General features: G+C 47.3%; 1 long non-coding RNA gene and 1 other non-coding gene across 2 annotated transcripts; both read left to right on the plus strand.

Moving 5' to 3' along the window:
- Positions 1–1,926: 1,926 nt before the first annotated feature.
- Positions 1,927–22,116, plus strand: LOC112449119 (uncharacterized). The gene is made up of 3 exons (XR_003037611.2): positions 1,927–2,121; positions 6,970–7,073; positions 21,928–22,116. It is a non-coding gene; the product is annotated as an uncharacterized lncRNA (long non-coding RNA).
- Positions 14,912–14,984, plus strand: TRNAG-UCC (transfer RNA glycine (anticodon UCC)). The gene has a single exon. It is a non-coding gene; the product is annotated as a tRNA-Gly (tRNA).
- Positions 22,117–23,293: the final 1,177 nt, after the last annotated feature.

Below are 23,293 nucleotides of genomic sequence, written 5' to 3' on the forward strand. Positions count from 1 at the left end.
AGCAGGATGGGACGGGGGCACCAGGGAGGGGACCTGGGGCTGGGCAAGCAGCCCCAGAGCTTGGGTGACACTCCGACTGTGCAGAAACAGGGCTTAGAGTTTTAGCTGCTGCCGCTGTCTTCTCTGGGATGGCTGGAGCCTCCTGATCTCAGGGGCCAGGGTCCTCACACATTTGCATATCTTACCACTCCCTCCAAAAGGGAGAGTCAGACAGAGGCCAGAATGTTACTTCAGTGCGCTAAACCTTAGATGCCCCTCCAGCTCTTGGCGATCAGATCAACTGGCTCTTGTAATAGAGATGAGAGGCACAAGCCAGAGGCAAGAATACATTCTATGGACCAGAAACTCAAGAGCTGCTGCCCACAGTGGGTTGAGCTGGTGGCAAGAAGGGTCAGGGCCTCAGAAAGTGCTTCTGCTGGAAAGAACATGATGTTATATAGAAATAAACATTTCTAATGTACATATTAGAAATCATTCTTCTACGCCCATCCCTTCTACATCTGCCTCTGCTAAACAGCAAAGATTTCAAAAGCCCAGAAAGGGCCAAAGGGCTTTCAGGCTAGAAGGAGACACAGCAGTGATAAAGCTAGCTGTGGAGCAACACAGTCACTAGAAAAACAAAGACCACGGGAGGTAAACGGACCAAGGAGCTCATTTTGCAGGGAAGGGCCAGGGAAAATCTTACTGAGAAGGTAACATCTATAGGGGCTTAAGGAACAAGAGAAGGGAAGGGAAGAAAATGCAGGAAAAGCCCCAGAGCAAAGACGGGGAGGCCAGGGCAACCATGCAGGTCCATGGAACTGAGTGGAGTCCACATGGCGGGTGACAGGCCTCCAGGAGTCAGGCGATCCATACTGGTTGGAAGCTGTCTTGCCAAGAGGTAGTAGCAAGGAGCTGGCAGAACTCTTTAAGCAAGGACGCCTGCAGAGATGAACTTTGGCGGTAGTGATGAGCAAGGTGAAAGAGGAGAAAAGCAGCCAGAAATAGCAGGTAGGCAGTTACCAAGTGAGAGAGGGTGAGAACCTTCACTGAGGACAGAGAATTAGAAATGAAAAGGAACACAGAGATCGGGGAGAGAAATCTGAAGCCAAACTGCAAGACTCTATTGAAATTGAGGAGAAAGGACATTCCACATGACTAACTTGAGTAGAACAGAGAGTGGGGTCAGGTTGAGGGTGGTAATGCCCTACTTTCAGAAGGAGAGAGAAGAGTTTGGGTGTGGGTCCTAATGAATTGGGGTTCAGATGTGATAAGCTTACAGGGCATGTGGGGCCTTCATCGGGAAACCAGAATTATAGCTCTGGAGGTCAGGCGAGGAGCTGAGAGCAGAGATCTGATCCCAGAGAAACATCGTCTAACAAGTCCTTGAGTGCTTTGTTCACTAGTACATTTCATGCCTAGAGCAGGGCTTAGCACAGAGTAGGTGCTCAGAAAATGTTTGTCAAACAAATGAATGAATTCAATGCTCATCGATCTATGGGGGAAGCTGAGTGCACCGGAGGTGGACAAGATTTCTCAGACAACGGGGAGCAAGGATTCGGGACAGTCGAGGAGGACACTCTAAGTACATGCAGGACACTTCGGGAAACTTGCTGTGAAGGGAGGATAGAGAAAATTCTGTACACTGAGGTTTCTTTGAGATAGGCACCATGTAGGGTTTATCTGGGTGCTTCCCAGGTGGCTCAGTGAGTAAAGAATCCTCCTGCAACGCAGGAGATGCAAGAGATGCATGTTCGATCCCTGGGTTGGGAAGATCCCCAGGAGCAGGGCATGGCAACCCACTCCAGTATTCATCCCTGAGGAATCCTATGACAGAGGAGCCTAGTGGGCCACAGACCACGGGGCCACAAAAAGTCATACATGGCTGAAGCGACTGAGCACACGGCATTCATCAGTGTCCTAGCAACCACAGAATTCCATCAGATAATTCAAGTAACAGACTTCACTATGAGACTGCTTGTGGATGTCCAGGGACAATTAAGGGAACCACAGGGAGTGACACGGCACCGAGAGATGAAACAGCAAGAAGCCACTGCCATTCCTGAGTCTGAAAGAGCAGCAGGAAAGAGCATGGCCAGAGCTGGAGCCTTGAAGCAGGACCATCAGACTGCAGCTACCGAGGTAGAGGAACAGCTCCATCACTAGACTGCGGTGCCACAGTGAAAAGCCAGGCAGACGAAAAACCTTCATCTCCCTTGCCCCCACCCTCTGATCTCTTGCCAATACCTCACACTGGCAGGACACAAACGGTAACCAGAGGGCAAGAGGGCAAGGGTGGGGCCGGCCTCCCAGGGCACAGGGCAAGATGGGGAAAGGAAGGAAATGGGAGCTGATGGAGGGCAGGGCAGACGGAGGGTCACCACCACAGAGACTGAAGAAAAACAGCCAAGAAAGGTGGCGAGCTCGCAGGTACCAGGATGAGTGGAGATGCTTGCAATCAGGGGACCTTCCTAGGAGGTGGCAGATTCAGCAGCCCAAGGACAGGTGACTGAGGATCAGGGAGAGGTCAAAGACACCAAGTTCCCCTCTCCAGACTCTGCAAGTAACGGCGCCCCCAAGATCTCATGCCTGCTGTCCTGGAGGACACGGATGCTTGAGCAGCAGGCGTGTGGCTCAACCAGCTCATTCCAGGTGCCCCTCTGAGTATATTCTGAAAGCCTCTCCTCTCCTCCAATGGGCTCCCCAGGTGGTGCTAGTGGTAAAGAACCCACCCGCCAATGCAGGAGACATAAGAGACGCAGGTTCAATCCCTGGGTCGGGAAGATCCCCTGGAAGAGGAAATGGCACCCCACTCCAGTATTCTTGCCTGGAGAATCCCCATGGACAGAGGAGCCTGGCGGGCTACCGTCCATAGGGTCACAAAGAGTCAGATGTGACTGAAGTGACCTAGCATGCACGCACGCACTCCCCTGAAACCACCGCCACCTGCAATCTCTCTAGAGCCCAACACAGGCTATATCTTCAGAGTGAGACAAGGAAGAGGCAGAAACCTCCCAAAGCACTTCTGCCCCTGCAGGTCCTGAACCTGAGGTTCTACCAGCAGATCCACAGGAGGCATATCTCTGTGAAGGATGCCAGAGCCGGAAACCAGGGCCAGGCCTCAGTTCTTCAGATGTCCTGAGGAGAAGGCTAGAAAGTCACTGTATCACCATTCCTCATTCAGGGATGCAGGAACCGATGCTGAATATTATTAAAAACTTGCCCAAGGTCACCCTTGAACAATCTTGCTTGGGTCCCTTTCTTTTAAGCAACTCATATTCACCGCACACCCGGGATGCTCCAGGTGAGCCGTGGACGCTGGGAAGGGAGAACGAGCAAGGCAGACAGCTCGCCCTCCCTTTGAGAGCTCCCATCCGAGGTGGGACAGACAGACAGCAAGCACAAAAGCAAGCATGAATCGCCGTGAGCTTCTCCAATAAGTGTGCCGGCCCTTTCTCCAAAGCCTGGCCGTCCAGCACACGGACACCCTCTAAAGCCAAACTGCAAACCTGCCCCATCACACGCCGAGCCCTGTTTGTTAAGAAGGCGACGCACCCACACAGCAGGCCCGTCTGCTGTTTGCACTGCACCTTCCCACCAAGCACTTGAAACATGTTAAATCATCATTGCCATTCCACTGCAAGCGCATTTCTCTTTTATTTTAATCCTATTATAGAATTTTTTGATGGCAACCTGCTGTTAGAGTACATCTAACTATGTTAAAGCTCCCCAGGCCCTGAGCATGAAAGAACCTCTTCAGAACACACGCTAGGACAGGTCTACCTTGTTAGCATGGAAATGAAAATAAAAAGAGCTGCTCTGGGGCGAAGAGGAGGAGGCGGGTGTTCTAATACCAACACTTAGGAGGCCATCTGGCCTTGTTCTCGCCGGCAGGCTTCGGGTGGTGGAGGCCGCATGGTGACGATCCTTCTCTGCATTCTGCTCAGTGCCTGGCACTTGGTTTAGAGCCCCCGTGGCTAGTAGCCTAGCTTGCAACCCTGGCACTAAAGGGCATCTCTGGTGCTTTTAGGCTGCAGTTGCATTTTGGTGCAAGGGGATCAGCAGGCAGGAAAACCTGTAGGTTCCCTCCTGAGCTTTGGTGACGTTTCATTAGTGAAATGAAAATATATATAATTGAAATAAGCAGGCGAGCACCTTCCTTCATCTGCAGATATGTAAACAGGAGCCGCCCCAGCGTGGTCCGAGTAACAGCTTCTGAGAGAAGACTGCCTTCACAGTCCTTAAACGAAGTTCCACTTGCCAGCTGCCACAGGAATGTGTGTCTTGAGTAATTATTTCACTCTAGAAAATAGTAATATGCAGGTCATCCTTTCTTGGCAGTACAAATTAGAAATACCCAAGGCACCAGAGCCTTCTGGGCCTCAGTCTTCAGGCCCAGAAGAATACAGAGTGGATGCTGTAAATAAAATTAATAATTGAAGTCCATCTGAATAAAAGATGGTTAGACTTGTTTGTGCTAGTGGTGGAGGCGACAGTCATTAGCCATCTCTCACGTATTCTGGAAGGCCAGGCCCTGCGAAAATTGTATGTAATGATCAGCCTCTCCTGGAAGGATGATGCGTTTTTTAGGATGTTTGTGGTCCGTGATCCAATGGATCCATGATCCAATTAGGGTTAGGGTTAAGGTTAGGTGTTCATTCAGGACTCCATAGAAGGAGTTAGAATCATTAACATCTTCTAAACATTGTTTATGGACTTTTTATGCTATTAATAACAACAGAAGTTGAACCAAGAAGAGCAGATTGTTTTCGAGAGAGTTTGGCCAAACGATTTCCATGTAAGTGTGGGTGGGTGTGTATATATGCATGCAACCACAAGACTCCTCACTGACATGGGAGAGCAATATATAATTCATCCCCTTAAAGGAAAACAAACTGAGTCAGTCCTTCAACCCCGGTGGCAGGGTGGGGGGTATCTATTTAACGGCTAGTGAGGCGTGTCAGAATGGACTCTGGCCTTACCAATACATTGGTCACGAGCACAAGTCCTGCATTAGCCCTTCTGAGGCTCTCCTGCAGACGGGAGCATTTATTTATTTAACAACAAGCTCTTACTTCTACTGCATCTTACTACTAAGTGGACTATTCCCAGATGGCACAGTCGTAAAGAATCCACTTGACAATGCAGGAAGCACAAGAGACGTGGGTTTGATCCCCTGGAGTGCAAAATGGCAACCCGCTCTAGTAGCCTTGCCTGGAAAATCCCATGAACAGAGGAGCCTGGTGAGTTACAGTCCATGGGGTCGCCTAGAGATGGGCACTTCTGAGCATGCACACGCAGGGCACACAGGAGCAGGGTTTAAGTGTTAGTGACTCACAGAAGAGAAAGGATGGCCCCTGCCCACAAGGAGCTCAGAATGTAGTAAAGGGAACAAAACTCATACGGAAACGTAATACGCAATGGAAAGCATAATGGCCCTGATAGGCTTACATACCAACTTACAGGTGTTGAGAAGATGGAGATTATTTATAGCCGGAGGAAACAAGGAACTTTGCATGGAAGAGGTTGTGTTTAAAATGAGGTTGGAAGAACAGCTGGGATTTTGACATGGTTATGGACTGAACGCCTGTGTTCCCCCTAAATTCGTATCTTGAAGTCTTCACTTCCACCACCCCATGATAGCATTTGCTGGTGGGGCCTTTGGTGGGTAATTAAGTAATTGATGAAGTCATGAGTGTGAGGCTGCCGCGAAGGGATTAGCATCCTTACAAGAACAGGAAAAGCCCAGAGCAGTCTCTCTCCTCCTTACGAGGACACATAGCAAGACGGCAGCTGTCTGCAAGGCAGGAACCAAATCTGCCATACCCTGATCTTGGATTTCTCAGCCTCCAGAACTGCAAGGAGCAAATATCTATTGTTGAAGGCACCCAGTCGATGGCGTTTTGTTCCAGCAGCCCAAGCAGACGAGTTTTGTTCCAGCAGCCCAAGCAGACGAAGACAGATGTGGACAGGGGGGAAAATGAGCATCCCAGGGGACGGACAAACGGAAGCAGGGGCACAGAAGTGGGAAGGCGCTGGGCAGATTCAGAGGGAGCGGTTCCGCTTGCCTGCTTCCCAGGACTCTCGAAGCCCGGTAATCAGAAACCCAACTGGGCAGGTGGATGGGGGTCAGCCCGTGACAAGCCACGAGCAGCGGGGGAAGGCGTCTGACCTGGCCCCGGAGAGCCTGGAGCACAGTCAAAAATTATTTCAGCGGGAGAGTAACGCGATCAGAGCTTCATCATCAGTCAACTCAACCGTATTTTCACCTTAACAGGTAACAGTGGCAGCGAGCTGACCCCAGAGAACCAAGCTCAGCTGCATAAGGTCAGGCAGTGGGTGGCCTGTGCCCCCACGCGCCTGAGCCGGAGAAATAACCGCTTATTCAATCTGTCAGTCACCGAGTCGCTGGAAGCACCCTCCACGTGGGAATGACCGCGAGCACTTCTCCTACTTACTTCTTAGCAGCAGGATGTGCCCTGCTCCACAGCTGTCAACCGGGACCAGGACAAAGAAGAAGCTTAAGAGGATCTGAGACAAGAGTCTGCAGACGCTTCCATTTTCACTGGCCGTTTCCGTGAGCTTGGCTGACCGTGCTGGTCAATGTTGACTTTTTTTTTTTCTCCTGCATGAAATAGAAAAGCAGAACTCTGTTGATTTTTGTGTTTTATGGCTGATCGATGGGGGTCAGAGCGAGGGCTTTGAGACATGCCGAGGGGGAGGAACTGGGCCGCTTTTTGATGGCCTCATTTGTGGCGTGTCTTCTTCTGGGAGAGAGGGAGGTCAAGGTGAATCCCTCTTTCAGACTCAGATGACTCAGGCGACGTCACCCCTGGGCAGAAGAGGCAATGGTGGGGGCGTTTCCAGCCAGGCCGAGTGAGGCGAGGTGACATTTAAGGGCTTTGAAGAAACGCGGCACTTCCGTCAGAGGGACCCTAAATTGCACCTGCGTTTCTGCAGGCTCTTCACTTGCTTTTTATATCCTTGCAGGCTGTCTCTGGAATTGCTGAAAGGTGGAAAATCTGCACAATCCTTAGGCGTTTGGCAGCCAGGCAGGGAAGAGAGTGATGAGAACCAGGCTCTTCAGGAAGCAGGTATATATCATTCTAACCCCAACTGTGGTACCATTGGCCAAGCCTCAAAATCTTGATTTCTGGAACAACACTGCTAATAATAATAATAGATTCCAACTGTTAATTATCCTCTAGACTAAATGTTTTGAAAGAAAAGTGAAAGTGTTAGTCACTTAGTCGTGTCCAACTCTTTGCAACCCCATGGACCGTAGCCCACCAGGCTCCTCTGTCCATGGAATTCTCCAGGGAAGCATACTGGAGTGGGTTGCCATGCCCTCCTCCAGGGGATCTTCCTGACCCAGGGATCAAGCCCAGCTGTCCTGCATTGCAAGCTAATTCTTTACCGTCTGAGCCACCAGGAAAGCCCCACTAAATGCTTTGCTGCTGCTGCTGCTGCTGCTAAGTCACTTCAGTCGTGTCCGACTCTGTGACCGAATAGACGGCAGCCCACCAGGCTCCTCTGTCCTGGGATTCTCCAGGCAAGAACACTGGAGTGGGTTGCCATTTCCTTCTCCGACTAAATGCTTTACTGATGTCCAGTTGCATTTAATCCTCCAAGTAACTTCTGAGGGAGTGATGATTGCTTCCATTTGATGGAAGAAATCGGAGCTCTGACAGGTTGCATAGCTGATCCAAGGTCTCGTGGAAGTAAGCTCCAGAAGGCACTAGAGCCCAAACCCCACCCTGCCAGTCACCAGCCATGCCGTCTCCTTGCTTCACTCTTCTCACCTGTATTATGGGGATGACCATCACAAGGATAAAAACCACAACACAGCCACAATGTGAGTCAATAGACCCTGCAAGCCATGGAGGCTGGTGAAGACACAACACCACCGCCCGCCAAGCCACTCTGCTCTCTTCTGTTAGGGACACACAGGGTACAGATGAGAACGTGCTTCCAAACAGCAACCCACTCCAGTATTCTTGCCTGGAGAATCCCATGTATAGAGGAGCCTGGCCATCTACAGTCCACAGGGTTGCAGAGAGTCAGACAAAACTGAAGCAACTTGGCATGCACAGGTGTTTCCAAAACCCAAAAGATGTTACAGACACAAGTGTTAATATCACCTCAAGATTCCGCGAGCCTGTTGCTCTATTGTATGAAGGCATCGGGGAAGCAGGAGGTCCTTTTCTGGGATCCCCAGGAATCATCTGACTAGGTAAGGAGGTTAAATGGCCTCTTGAGCAAAAGCAAGAGGGAAGGGACACGTGCAGAGATCCATCTGCTGCATTCGACAGACGGAGCAGAGAGGGATGCACCGCAACCCCAGCATCGCCCTCCCTTTCCGCCCAATGGAAGCTTTTTCCATTGTTCTATCCCCTCCACACGGTTTGCATGGGAACCCAGCACGGTGTGGACATCATTAAAAGTATTGTGACTGGAGGCTGAAATGAGACACTGATCATCCAATTAAGCAACGGATTTCATAAACAAATGCGATTCATTCTGCCTGCAGCCTGACATCGCTGTCTGAGGAGCACTGCAGAAAATAATGTGCCTGCCTGTGTTCTACTTAAGCTTTCGGGTGCCGAGGAGCCCCACTAAGTCACAGAAAAAGGAGTCTGCAGATGGCTTGCTGCAGCCACGCAGCAGTGAACAAGCCCACACTCCCACACATCAGCCCCCCCTCCCTAGCCCCCCAGAAAGCCTCCAAGAGTCCCAGTTGCTGTTACACTGCCATGGCTACAAAGCCACCGGTGCAGCCAACCAGAGCAACGGCCTCCCGAGAAATGACAGATTTAAAGGAAGAAATACCGTGCACTTGCTGGAGGCGAGTTATTTTAATATAATGCCAAGATGACAGCTCTCCACATTTAATCATCAGACTCCCGATTTTTTTTTTTTTTTTTTGCCACGACATTAGACTTTCTCACAGTTTGAAAGAAGGCATCTTCTCCACCCATGCCTGACAGTTGCATGTTGGCAAGAAATGTATGTAAACTTCTCCAATTATTTTTAATAAAATGTAAAAGCCTGCCTGCAGAAGCCCCCTCCACCCCTCCACTGCCCTCACCGACGGCCAGGGGTAGCTGTGGGCCCTGCCTTCACGGAGAGGCCCCCACAGCCTTGCAGTTTTCCTGATGGCACTAACTTGCCACTCAGAAGCCTTGCCTCTCTGTCACCCGCCACTGTGACCATTTCTTTTTTCAATGGTGTCTGTGATCAGCAGCTGTCAGCGAGACTGTGTGTGATTATCTCTTCCTAAGTGGACCAAAGCCTCCTGCTTGCCTCCCGATCGCAAGCTCAGCCTCGTCTCAAAGTGCAACAGCCATTACAAGGGACATTTGCATGTAAGTCCCGAGTTTGTTAATTCACACAAGGTCCCCTCAGGTAGGTCTGTACTGTTCTCGTGCCTGTTTATTCTTAACAGATGAGAAGCCAGAAGGGAGACAAGTTATGTGTTAATTAAGGATGCACAGCCGGATGGAATCACAGCCAGAAGCCACACCCAGTGCACAAGCGACTGTGTATGCTTCTTTCCTCCCCAAACTCTCAAAGGGCATCTACTGTCTGGAGGCCCTGAGGATGCAAAACTAAGTGAGGTACCAGTCCTTCTCTAGAGGAGCTAACAAGGTAATAGAGCAGACAGACAAGTCAATGAATAACACAAGTACAGGTAAAAGGCAACACAACCCAGGTAAGCTCAAAGCGCGGAAACGTTTCCAAGCCCTAGCAGTGCCTGTGGGGCTGGGGACGTGTTCACGGAGATGACCGCGGAGCCAGGCCCTGCAGGAGGGTCAGGGATAAGGGAAGAGGGCCTCCGCCCACCGACGGACGAAACCACACAAAAGCAGGAGACCTGAAGGAGCGTGGCGTGCGTCACAAGCAGAGCGTCTTTAGGGAGGAAAGGGACCATCCACTGAGTGGAGGCGGAGGGGGCAAGACGGCAGTCAGAAGACGGAGGACTGGGATGGTTCTCTAATCACTGCTGCTCTGTTAATAATGATGCCTGTCCCAGAGAAGGCTAGTCTAAGTCCTCGTACGTCAGCAACGCTTCTCTGCCCTTGCCCCAAGAAAGGGCAGCACAACCCACGGCGTCGAGTGGCCACTGTCCTGGGTGATAAGCCAAGCAGGGTGCCTCCGAAGGACACAGTGGCCTCTGAGACCGAGGAACCCAGTCCGGGCACCGGGGCAACTGGGAGAGGACTCTGCTGTCCACAGAGGAGCTGACACACACGAGCCCCTCAGAGCTGCGTGCAGCTTCGTTCACAGCCTTCTCTGTTAACTGCAGTGAGGGCCTCTCAAGAGAAGGGGGCTGCATCGGCACCCCGTCCTTGAGGGCTGACCAGCGCCCCGGGGAGTGGGCTGGGAGCCCCCAAGCCGCCCGCTCGCTCCTGGCTCATTTTCACCTCTCCCTAGAGTGCACAGCAGCGGCTTGAGCAGCAGCGCTCTGGATCATGACAGGCGGCATTTTGCAGACCTAGGTTAGCTTCTGGCTTGTGTTCTGGGTAAATAATGAGATGGCTTCTTCGCAGCCATCTGGGCTCCAAAGCACCACCCCCGGAGACAACACGTGGGGAGGGGAGTGTTTGAGTTGTAGTAAGTGTGTCCCCAGAGATGAGTGACATGCCCAGCCTGGTCACCAGCCGTGTTTGACACCAGGCACCTTGCCCAGCACCCCTGGCAGTGCTAATGGAAAATTCACCAGGTACTCACAGGCTGCCTGGTGGTTCCTTGTTGTGCTAATGCAAAAATAACGTCCCAACAAAGCCCACTCAGGCTCCTGGGCAGTGGACACGATCCAGCTCCGCAGCCATTGCACCTGTGCTGCTTTGCAACTTCCCTTCCTCCCCCTTCCACATGCTAAACTGAGATAGGAAGGAAGCTGAAAGAACCCGCCTCTTCTACCTGCACTCCACTTCAAAGGAAACATGCAATCTCTTGAGGTGACTGCATTTATTCTGCCGCAGCTCGATATAAGCACCGCCCTACCAGCTCACCGCAGGTTCCAAATGACAAATTTTGAGGGCTATTGAACACGCTGTGAGTTTGCCGAGCGGATCCGTGGAAAGTTACTTAGCACAGCTGTCTCGGTAATTGTGACACATTAGAGGAGTGTGTGGTGCTTGGCAGCCCCGGGGCTGGAGCTCGCCGGGGCCGTGGGACAGTCTGGGCTCAGAGATTCAGCTCCACAGCCCATGAGACCAGCAGGGAGACCAGCCAGGCTTTGCAGCTTAATCCTATTTGGTTTAACACGTTTCTTTCCCATATCAGGAGGTCACGAATAGAGCAGGGATAGAACCCTTGTTGCGGTGATGCTTTTGAGCGGGTCTGGGTGCCTATCAAGTGAGCTGCCCCCCACCTACATCCAGGCGTCTGGAGAGCCGAATGCAAGCTGTATGCACCACCCATGTCCTTCTCAGCCTGGAAGCAACTAGACTGTTCCCCTCTACCGCCTTCACGGCCCCCTCCCTCCACGCCCGCACCGAGGCCCTGGCTTCATGATCCGATTCATCAGTCAGGCTCCGAGGCAAAGAAGGCGTTAAATGTTCTAACACACACATTTTTTTCCTGCGTTCCTCATTCAGCTAAGCATGTGTGAATGCCCTTGTGCTCCCTAACTGACTCAGGGAAGGACCTGGCATGGAATAATGAAAGTGAAAGTGAAGTCATGTCCGACTGTTTGTGACCCCATGGACTGCAGCCCACCAGGCTCCTCCATCCATGGGATTTTCCAGGCATGAATACTAGAGTGGGCTGCCATTTCCTTCTCCAGAGGATCTTCCCAACCCAGAGATCGAACCCAGGTCTCCTGCATTGCAAACAGACCCTTCACTGTCTGAGCCACCAGGGAAGCCTCATGGAATGATAAGAAGAATCAAAAGTAGCCGTATAGCCCATGCTAATTAACTATGGACCAGGCAAACACCAAGTATATAACCTGTCACTGATTTTTTTCCTCATAACAACCCTGTGATAAAGCTATGATTATTATCCCCATTTTGCAGGTAAGCAAACTGAGGCCAGAAAAAAATTATTAAGTAGACATTAGTGACTGCAAAACAATGTGTGTTTTTATAACAATATTGACGACAATGCTGGTAGTGGCCAGAGTCCCTAAAGGCCCAGAACTCAACTTCTGGAGCAGAGGAAAGAACTCAAATTTCAGAATCAGACAAACTTGGAAATCTCAACTCCACTACTTACTAGCTGTGAATTTTATACCATATCTTTAAATGTATCTGGGCTTCAAGATAATTGCATCTAAGATTGGTTTTTTTAAAAGTATTGCATATAAAAAAATATATGGCAGTTTAGCAGGAGAAGGCAATGGCAACCCACTCCAGTACTCTTGCCTGGAAAATCTCATGGACAGAGAAGCCTGATGGGCTGCAGTCCATAGGGTCACTAGGAGTCGGACACGACTGAGTGACTTCACTTTCGCTTTTCACATTGATGCATTGGAGAAGGAAATGGCAACCCACTCCAGTGTTCTTGCCTGGAGAATCCCAGGGACAGGGGAGCCTGGTGGGGTGCCTTCTATGGGGTCGCACAGAGTCGGACACGACTAAAGCGACGCAGCAGCAGCAGCAGAGAACAGGCCCTCAGAAATCCACGTCTGTTCCTTTCTTTCTCTATTTCTCAGTCCCACATCTTATGAGCCAGTTCTCCCCTACCCACAGGGCATATGTTCCGAGACCCCCAGTGGATGCCTGAAGCCACAGATAGCGCTGAACTCTAGCTATGCCATGTTTTTTCCTACAAATACATACCTGTGATAAAGTTTAATGTGTAAATTAGGCACATAAATTAAAAGAATATCTGAGTTGCCAGCATCACTACTCTTGTATTAATACCTTAGGGGCATTATTAAATAAAATAAGGGTATCTTGAACACAAGCCCCAGGATAGCACAGACCTTCAGTCTGACAATCCAGATGGTCACTAAGTGACTACCAGGCAGGACAAAGCGGTGGTTCACGGGCGAGGTGGAATGAAGTAGGATGGCAGGAGGTGCCATCATGCTGCTTACGACAGCAACTTAAAACTTATAAACCGTTTCCTCCTGGAATTTCCCACTTAATACTTGTGGCCTGCAGTTGCTGGTGGGTAAATGAAAGCAGAGAAAGTGACAAACCCTGGGTAAGGAGGAATGACTGTACTCTCTGCTGAATTGCTTGCTGCAACCCAGATTCACTTCATGGTTTTACCTCATTACTAAGATGTAAAAACGAAAGTGGGGTGGGGAGTAGAATGCCTACCCTCATCTCTACTCAGAATGAGTCTACTCATCTCTACTCTATAGGCGTGAGTCACCAATGCCTAGAATGACTATCTGTGCATACAAAATGTTTACAGAGAAAAGCTTTAATTAATGAGGACCCAACTGTGGAATCAGTTAGCTAGTCTTTCTTCTCTCTTGACCTAAAGAATTATGAAATAGCAACAAAACAGACAGTCCTAACATAGAAGAGAACTAAAATAGAATTGTCCTAAAAGAGCCACCTTCTCAAGTAATGAGGTCCCTGTTGCTGGTTGTATTCAAGAAAAGGCTGGACAACCTACCGTAAGAGATGTTGTGAAGGAGATTAATGCATAGGCTAAGGGTTTGATGAAATCAGTGATTTTCAGACGTTTTAGCAGCAGAGCAAAGAAGAAATAAAAGTCAGGTTGCTCAGGGTGAAGAAAGGTGGAAGGCTCTGATCCCTCCTTGAAGGTGCCGAGGAGTCCCTGTGAAGTCTTCAGTTCAGTTCAGTTCAGTCACTCAGTCGTGTCCGACTCTTTGCCACCCCATGAATCTCAGCACACCAGGCCTCCCTGTCCTTCACCAACTCCCAGAGTTCACTCAGACTCACGTCCATCGAGTCAGTGATGCCATCCAGCCATCTCATCCTCTGTCGTCCCCTTCTCCTCCTGCCCCCAATCCCTCCCAGCATCAGAGTCTTTTCCAATGAGTCAACTCTTCGCATGAGGTGGCCAAAGTACTGGCGTTTCAGCTTTAGCATCATTCCTTCCAAAGAACACCCAGGGCTGATCTCCTTTAGAATGGACTCAGGAATTAAGCCAATGAGAAAAGCCAGCATTTGCACAGTATCTTGCAGTTTACAAAGTTTTCCTGTGCATACAGGTTATCTTGCATGTATGTTACAGGTGAAGTTCAGACTAATATACCCTGCACTCTATGAGAATATATATCCAATAGCCCAAATAAGGTGAGTATAAAATTATTAAATTGTAAACAGAGTGATATTGATGGGGTCAAGGGAGAAAGATCCTGGGGGTCTGAGGGGGTGGGGCAGAGGAGTAGAGAACTGCAGGTTCACCTATGTATAATTAGAAGTTGTCCACTTCCTTCTTCAGTACACACTGTGATGGGTATTGACTCTGAGCTAGGCTCTAGTCTAGGCACTGAGACTGTGACAGTGATTAAGAATAAGACCCCTGCTCTCAAGAAGCTTACCTTTTTTCGAGGAAGACACGCAAACAATACTATGTACCAACAGTGACTGTGTGAATACTTTCAATTAGATAACTTAAAATAGGGTGGTGGTGGAAGGCTTCCTGGAGGAGGTGGAAGGCTTCCTGGAGGAGGTGGAAGGCTTCCTGGAGGAGGTGGTGGTTGAATAAAGAAGGAGCGCCAACCACACCAAGCTCTTAGGGAAACATATGCTGACGGAGTCAACAGTGGTGTGTGGCACAGGAAGATCTGCTTACCAAGCCCCAGTGAGGATTCCCACCACGTGGAGAACAGCAGAGTTTAGAGATGCCAACCATCAGCAGTAGGTGCCCACAGACCACAGCCCACCGCCTCTCCTACAGGTTCCAAGTCTCCAAGAAGAACTCAACTTGCAAGACACTGGTTGGAATAGCACTCGCAGAAAAGAGAAGCAACGCAATAAAGCTGCATCTGGGGGCTTCCCAGGTGGTCCAGTGGTTAAGACTCTGCACTTCCAATGCAGGGGGTGCAGGTTCAATCCCTGGCTGGGGAACTAAGAACTCACACGCCCCAGGGTATGACCGAAAAACCAGAAAATGTAATTTACTTTTTAAAAAACTCATCTGAAGTGGGTGCCAGTCTTGGCCAGTGGGTCCCAGGCAAAGACTCTGTCCACTTTCCACAGAGGGAGGGGCCAGATACACTGATGGAACTGGCCAGGGGCCTTCTGAAGCACAGGCTTAAGTGATACAAGAAATTTCATCCCAGACCCAGAACGAGGGGAAAGACCCAGAAGAGAAAGAATAATCTGGAGCCAAGTGACAGCTTGGCACCCAGCTTCCAGGTAGGGGAAGGTTCCATGCCCTGGGCACTGATTGAGCAAGGCCCGTGGAAGGTACAAAGCTGTAAGGTGAGAATAACCACAGATTCCAGCATGCAAGGGAGACCGAGCTCATTAAAATGAAGGGTAACATCCAGATTCGGGGCCTCAGTAACTAAGGAGATGATGGTTCCATTATTGAGATGGGAACAGTTAACAGGTTCAGTGGAGGGGGCATTAAGAATTCTATTTCGGAAATATATTAGATCAGATACCTATTAGGTACTCAGAAGCATAAAGGATGTAAGATTCTTTTTTTCTCTTCCAACCTACTTAGAGGCCATTTTCCAAAGGATGGCCTCCGAAAGCCATTATTTTTTTGGATGAGGGATAAAACAAAGATGTGTACACCACCAAGTGACTCTAAAATATACTCTGGTCCCACAGCTGAACTTTCCCCAGAGTCACAGGCATGGACAGGGGATGCACTGGAGGCTCAGTAGAGAACTTGAGGTGGCTGAGTCCTCCTACAGCTGTTCGATTCTTCAGAGGTCCAGTTTCGGGGACCATGCCGATCCCAGGGCTGCTAAACCTCAGGCAGCCCCCTGCTTCAACCAAGAGGCAAAGCCGGCAGCAGGCTCAAACACCAGCCCTCGCTTTGTTCTTAGAGAAAAGCGTGGTAAGCCCAGCGCATAAGACTCATCAGCCACATCCCTTCCCTTTGGTTCCCATGCCTAATCAAGCAGGGTGCCAGGCGTCTGTTGTTTAGTTGCTAAGTCATGTCATACTCTTTGTGTGACCCTCCAGGGACCGCAGTCTACCAGGCTCCTCTGTCCATGGGATTGCCCAGGCAAAAATACTGGAGCGGGTTGCCATTTCCTTTTCCAGGGGATCTTCTCAACCCGGGAATCGAACCTGTGTCTCCTGTGTTGGCAGGCAGATTCTTTACCGCTGAGCCGCCAGCCAACCACGTGCCTAACCTTGAGATCATGCTGCAGAGATGCACACGTATTAGTTAATACGTAAACTCGGACTCGCCATTTGGAACATGGAAAACTGCCTGTGAAATAGTCAAGGGGTATGTTTTTCTGACTAAGAAAAAGTGTTCCTTGAGGCATTTGAAGTCAGATAAATATGCGGAGTGTTGCAGCATCCCCAGTTCCCCGCTCCCCATTCTCTTTATGCTCGTTTTCATGACGTGAGTCCGTATGAATGAGGAGCCACGATACTGATAGAAGTGGACGGTGAAGGAAGCGTGGTGCTTCCAAAGGGCATGACCTGCAGAAGCTCTGAATGAAATACAAGGAAGGAGACGAACGCTGGGGAGCACGCATCTTTTTGAATATAGTTACCTCCAGACACACTGCCCAGGAATGGAACCGCGGGACCACATGGTAACTTTACTTTTAGTTTCTTAAGGAATCTCCACACTGTTCTCTATAATGGCTCTACCAGTGCAGAGAAAACTGTAATTCAAAAAGACACATGCACCCCTATCTCCATAGCAGCACGATTCACAAAAAAACCAAGACACGGAGGCAACCTAAATGTTCATCAGCAGAGGAGTGAATGAAAAAGATGTGGTACATGTATATTATACAACAGAGTATTACTCAGTCATAAAAAAGAATGAAGCAATGCCATTCACAGCAACATGGACCTAGAGATTATTATACTACGTAAATAAGCCAGACAGAGGAAGACAAATATCATATGGAATTGCTTATATGTGGAATCCAAAAAAAACAAAAAAAGATACAAATGAACTTATTGACACAACAGAATCTGACCCACAGACACAGAAAACAAATTTATTGTTACCAAAGGAGAAAGGGGAGGGAGAGATAAGTAAGGAGCTTGGGATTTACATATTTGCACTATTATATATAAAATAGATGACCACCAAGGACCTACTGTATAGCACAGGGAACTATACTCAATGCTTTGTAATAAAACTATAACGGAAAAGAATTTGAAAATGAATATACATAACTGAATCACTGCGCTATACACCTGAAACTAACACAGGATTGTAAATCAACTATACTTCAATTAAAAAAAATATATGAAAGAGGAAAGTACTGTACTTACCCCATTCTAAGAGCATGAATTGACCAGCCTGTTGAAAGACATAAACTCTAACTCATGGGATAGTTCCAGACACGCATCTTTGCGGCTCCCTGTGGTTGATTTGAAGTTATTTATCAAACCACATCAGTCCAACTGGTGACCAGACTACTACTTTCAGCAGCAATATTTCAGATTTCTTTTCCACTCTCTTAACAAGGCATAAGCTTCTTAAACTCCTAAGTGATCAGGTTTCTCATGACAGAGGATTATTAATTCTGATCCTTTTACAATTTGGAACTTCAATGAAATCTTCCCATGCGTCACCTCTTTAACCCAGCACAGATTTGACACCTCTCAGATTAATTTTGGTGATGAATCCGATTTCAAAGAACATTCATCCAAAGTTGAACCCATGCACCTGCTAATGCGTTTCACTACTTTTACTAATAGCTTTAGAGAGCTTTTTAATTTATATTTCACTGTATATTAAGATATCCTCCTTCAGTTTGCCTGCCTCTCCATGAGAACATTTTTCATATTTCAGATTAGGACACCAAACACCAGAACTAAATGGATGAGATAATTTTAAATATTATGCAGATACCCACGCAGGTCAGGTGTTTTAATATTTTCTCATCTCTAATTTATTTCTGTACTTGTTGAATGTGGCTTCTCATGCGTCCTTTTAAGTATCTTCTTAATTTTAATGACATTTTTGAAAGTTGTTTGAGCATGTTCTGGGTGTAGACATTTTTATGAAATGGGAAGAGGCCATGGGGGTCATGAAGTAGAAGCTATTCTGGCTTGGAGCTTTTAGCACAATCATAATGTGGCCATCAGTCTGTTCACTGATCTTAGGCAGATCACTTGACCTCTACGTCACATGGATCGAATGATGGTCATCTCATCACTATCCACCCAACTCTTCCAAGGCAAACCTCATCAGAGTCATCACGTAGTCTGTCCTCTTCCACGTCAATGAATGGAGCCAAGGGAAAGAGATGCTGGGAGGCTCTGGGGTGGGCAGGGAGCCGTTAAGGATGGGACACGGGAATATCAATACCCTACACAACTTCTGTCCAGGAGGAAAGGGTGTTTCCAGGAACTACTCTTTTGAGTCGCAGCACACACAGTCTTAAGTCCTCTCCCAGTTCTCCCGTCCCCATTGTTTTCCACCTTCAGCCCCATTACTTCACCCCAATGGTCCCCTTCCTGCTCAAGCCCAGATCACCCTGATGGCTGCCTCAGCTTCCCATTTGGTGTTCCTGCCACAGTTCTCGTCTCCTAAAACAATTCTCTTCCCCCAGATCTGATCACCACCCACCTGCCAACAAACAAACCAACCCACCCTTAGTGATTTCCTTCCCCTACAGGAGTCAGTTCAGTTCAATAGTAGTTTCTTGAATACTTCCCAAATACCGGGCAATCCTCAGCAACAGCGCGAAAGACCTTCCAAACCTACCTGCTGGACTAAAGATGAGAACCAGATACACGGGCGCAAAGCAGACACCCAAGAATCCATCTTCATAAATTTCTATGCATTCAGGGATTGTTTTTTAATTGACAAAAATGGAATAAAATGGTGCATGAAAAGATGTTCCACATCACTAATTATTAGAGAAATGCAAATCAAAACTACAATGAGATACCACCTCACACCAGCCAGAATGGTTATCACCAAAAATCCACAAACAGTAAATGCTGGAAAGGGTGCGGAGAGAAGGGAACCCTCCTACACTGTTGGTGGGAATGCAAATTAGTAGAGTCACTATGGAGAATAGGATGAAGGTTCCTTAAAAATAAAAAAAAAAACAGAGCTACCATATGACCCTGCAATCCCACTCATGGGCATATAGCTGGAGAAAAACATGATCCAAAATAAGGCATGCACACCACTGTTCACTGCGGCATTGTTTACAATAGCCAAGACGTGGAAGTGACCTAAATGTCCATCGACCGAGGGATGGATAGAGAAATGTGGTACATATATACAATGGGATATTGCTCAGTCATTAAAAACGATGAAATAATGCCATTTGCAGCAACATGATAGTGTCATAGTGAGTGAAGTCAATCAGACAAAGAAGGAGAAACATATGACATCCTTTATATGTGGAATCTAAACAGAAATGATTCAGATGAACCTACTTACAAAACAGACTCACAGACTTAGATAATGAACTTATGGTCGCCAGTGAGGGGAAGGGACAGTTAGGGAGTCTGGGATGGACATGTACACACTGCTACATTTAAAAGGGGTAACCAACAAGGAGCCTGCTGTATAGCACATGGAATTCTCGCCATGTTACCTGGCGTTCTGGATGGGGGAGGAGTTCGGGGGAAAACGGATACATATGTATAGCTGAGTCCCTTTGCTGTTCACCTGAAGCTACCATAGCATTGTTTGTTAATGGGCTATACCCCCAAAAGAATATAAAATGTTAAAAAAAATAATGACACCTGTGTAATAGTGTAAGAGATGAAGTCAGAGAAGAGAATGAGATGGCAAACGCCTTCTCTTTACGCCTGGGGATGACTTGAAGCCCTAGTGAAGGAAGAGTTTAGGATAAAAGCTGATACGTGTTCAGGGAAGTCTACAAGATTCTGACTTGAGAACTACAGTCCTGTCTACAGGGCTAATAAGGTTCTAGAAACCTGAGCCTGGGTGTTCCTGATGGTGAAGCCCAAATGCTCAACTCCATCCCAGCTGCTTTAAGATGCCTTCCATCTCCATCTGTCATGAATTCTATCACATTAAGAAATACCTATGAGATTTCTTTGGTGGTCGAAGGGTTAGGGCCCGGCACTTTTATTGCCACGGCTCAGGTTCAATCCTTGGTCAGGGAACTAAAATCCCTCAAGCCTCATGGTGCAACCAAAAAAAAAAAAAAAAGAAGTATCTATGGTCTCAAACATCAAGGGCCAGACCAGCTGTGAGCCACTTTTCTCCTCCCACAACTAAGTAAGCATGCAGAAAAAAGTACCTTAGTGCATTATGTCTGTAAATTAATATGAGGTCTGTGCCTCTGTAACATGAAGAACATATGAACCATTAATGTTTCCCATCTTCCCTTGAATGTGCACTTTGGAACTGCACCCGCATTTCCAAAATGGGTCATTAACAAGGGAAGAAGTGGAAGAAAACCCCATGTATCCATCAAATAGATAAACAAAGAAAATGCGGTGTACACGCAAGATGGACTATTACTCAGCTTTAAAAAGCAGCTCCAGTATTCTTGCCTGGAGAACCCCACAGACAGAGGAGCCTGGTGGGCTTCAGTCCATGGGGTAGCAAAGAGCCGGATACAACCGAGTGACTAACGCACTTTAAAAAGGAAAGACATTCTGGCACACGCTAGAGTGTGGATGAACCTTGAGAACATGAGGCTAAGTGAAACAAGCTAGTCACAAAAAGACACGCCGCTTGTATGAGGCAGCTAGAGTGGTTACATCCACAGGGCCAGAGAGTAGAGTGGTGGTTCCCAGGGGCTGGAGAGCTGCTGTTTAATGGAGACCAAGCTTCAGTTACGCACGACGCGGAGAGTTCTGGAGGCGGATGGTGGTGACGGCCTCACAGCATTGTGAATGTACTGAATACTGCTGAGCCATACACTTAAAAAAGGTTAAAGGAATAAATGTGTATTTTACCACAATTAAAAATGTTCAAAGAAAAGCAAACAAATATACCAGTTCCTCAAAATAGAGAGGGATAAAAGTCACCTCCAAAATTCCAGTTAGCATCCTCTATATATTTAACTGGCTTCCCGGATGTCTCCATGGTAAAGAATCTGCCTACCGATGCAGGAGATGCTGGTTCAGTCCCTGGGTCAGGAAGATCCCCTGGAGGAGGAAATGGCAACCTACTCAGGATTCTCGCCTGGAAAATCCCATGGACAGAGGAGCCTGGTGGGCTACAGTCCTCGGGGTCATAAAGAATTGGACATGACTTAGTGACTAAACAACAACATATTTAGCGGGAAACAGCTCTCACTTGACAGAGCGCTGAGAGCTTTAGTGAGGGGCAGGGGGTTTAGACCGAGGATAGGATTTTCAAAGAACGGATCTGGGCAGCTGCAACAGCAGCAGGAAGGCCTCAGGGAAGAAGGATGCGATTGTCCCAAGTTCTTTCGTTTGTTTGTTTTTAATTTAGAATTAATCCATTACCCTGGTACCTGCAATCCTAAAAAAAAAAGAAGAAAAAAAAAGTTATTTGTTTCAGGAACTAGGTTTTTTTTCCCTACTTTTCTCTTTTTCTTGGTAAATAACTTGCTAGACCTGAGCAAGGCACTTAAGCTCTCTGGATCCCCATTTCTTTATGTAAAATAGGAGAGAAGAGGATGCGATGGCATTTAATTTTCCTCCGAGCCACAAAATCCTGATTCTATGACAAATTACCCCATTTCTACTCCCTCCCACCACACAAAATATAATTTAACTTATCTTTCTTCCTTTCAATATTTCAAATTTTCCTCGAGCAAATTATCTCATTAAATGGAAAATATTTTTCTACATCTTGAGTATAGTTCCTTTTTTTTTTTTTTTTTTCTTTTTGGCCTAAGATGCTTTCTTTTCATTAATACAACCACATACTTTGTTTCAATTTCAGTGATAAAGGAAAACACCAAATTATCTCCTTGTTCACATTCCTCTTCCTCAGAAGTCACCCACTACTTCATTACCCTGGAGACTTCCTTCAAGAAAAAAGCAGGAGTGTGATAAGATGAAAAGTTTTTCTTTCTAAATTCTTTTGTAACTTGAAAGGAAATAAATGGTACTAAGAAAGCCCTTCAACTTATGGCAGTCTCTGTTTTAAATATCTGGCAACAGAATAAAACTTTTTAAGACAAAGAAAAATGTAGTTCACCCTATAATACTGCAATATGACCTGGTAGGAGAATTGTTTTAGCTTCTCATTTTCTTACTTTTTCTCTTTCAAAAAAACATGGCGGCCATAACCCAACTTGGTGTTGGGCTGCTCTGTCAGAACAGCCGTGTCTTGTTCATGTCTGATCCCTTTCCTGATTGATCAGGCAGCTGTCCTGACTGATTGGTACCCATGTCGTTAAATATTTCATTATTCCCCTGCCTGTAGTTCAACTATGGATTCCATGCTATGGAATACATGCTCAGTCACCTCAGTCGTGTTTGACTCTTTGTGACCCCGTGCATTGCAGCCCCACGGGGCTCCTCTGTCCATAGGATTCTCCAAGCAAGAATACTGGAGTGGGTTGCCATGTCTTTCTCCAAGGGATCTTTCCGACCCAGGGATCAAGCCTGCATCTCTTATGTCTTCCTCATCGGCAGGCAGGTCTTTACCATTAGCGCCACCTGGGAAGCCATGGAAGTACTACGGTTGCTGACTAGTTTGTTTGGAACAAGTAACAGGATGATACATGATGAGTAAAGGAAATGAAGTCTTCTTCTTCTAAAAAGAGGGAGGCAGGAGGGGGTTAGTGCTGGCGTACTTTGCTATTTTACGCTGGTCACATCCAAATACCAAGAATTCAATTTTGAAATTAACATGCTTTGTAAGCTAGAATGCATATGACTCTCCTCCTTAGACAAATAAACTGTATTAAACAATACATTGTTCTCATTCTGTTAATATTAGAGCTGATTATATTTGAACGGGCACCACCTAGTCGTCAAAAAAAAAAAAAAAAAAAAAACTGAACTGTAAAGTGTTAAGGATAGCATAAACCTCCCGTCTGTCACTGAGTTAAGTGTTTGTTCCTGATATTTAAATACAGTTTTTTTTCCTAGGGCATCAGTGAACTCTGTGGAGTCTGGAAAGAAGCAATTTATTACCTGAAAATCCAGATTTATCCACTTTTCATGGATGAATACTTCACATTTAGAAAACAGTGTAGGTTTTCATCAAAAGATTTGACCAATGTTACCCTCATTTTGTTAGAAGATTTCTCACAATTATATAACTCATTTATACATAAATAATATATATATAACTTATG

This window comes from Bos taurus, chromosome 12, assembly GCF_002263795.3.
Source record: "Bos taurus isolate L1 Dominette 01449 registration number 42190680 breed Hereford chromosome 12, ARS-UCD2.0, whole genome shotgun sequence".
NCBI classification, from domain to species: domain Eukaryota; kingdom Metazoa; phylum Chordata; class Mammalia; order Artiodactyla; family Bovidae; genus Bos; species Bos taurus.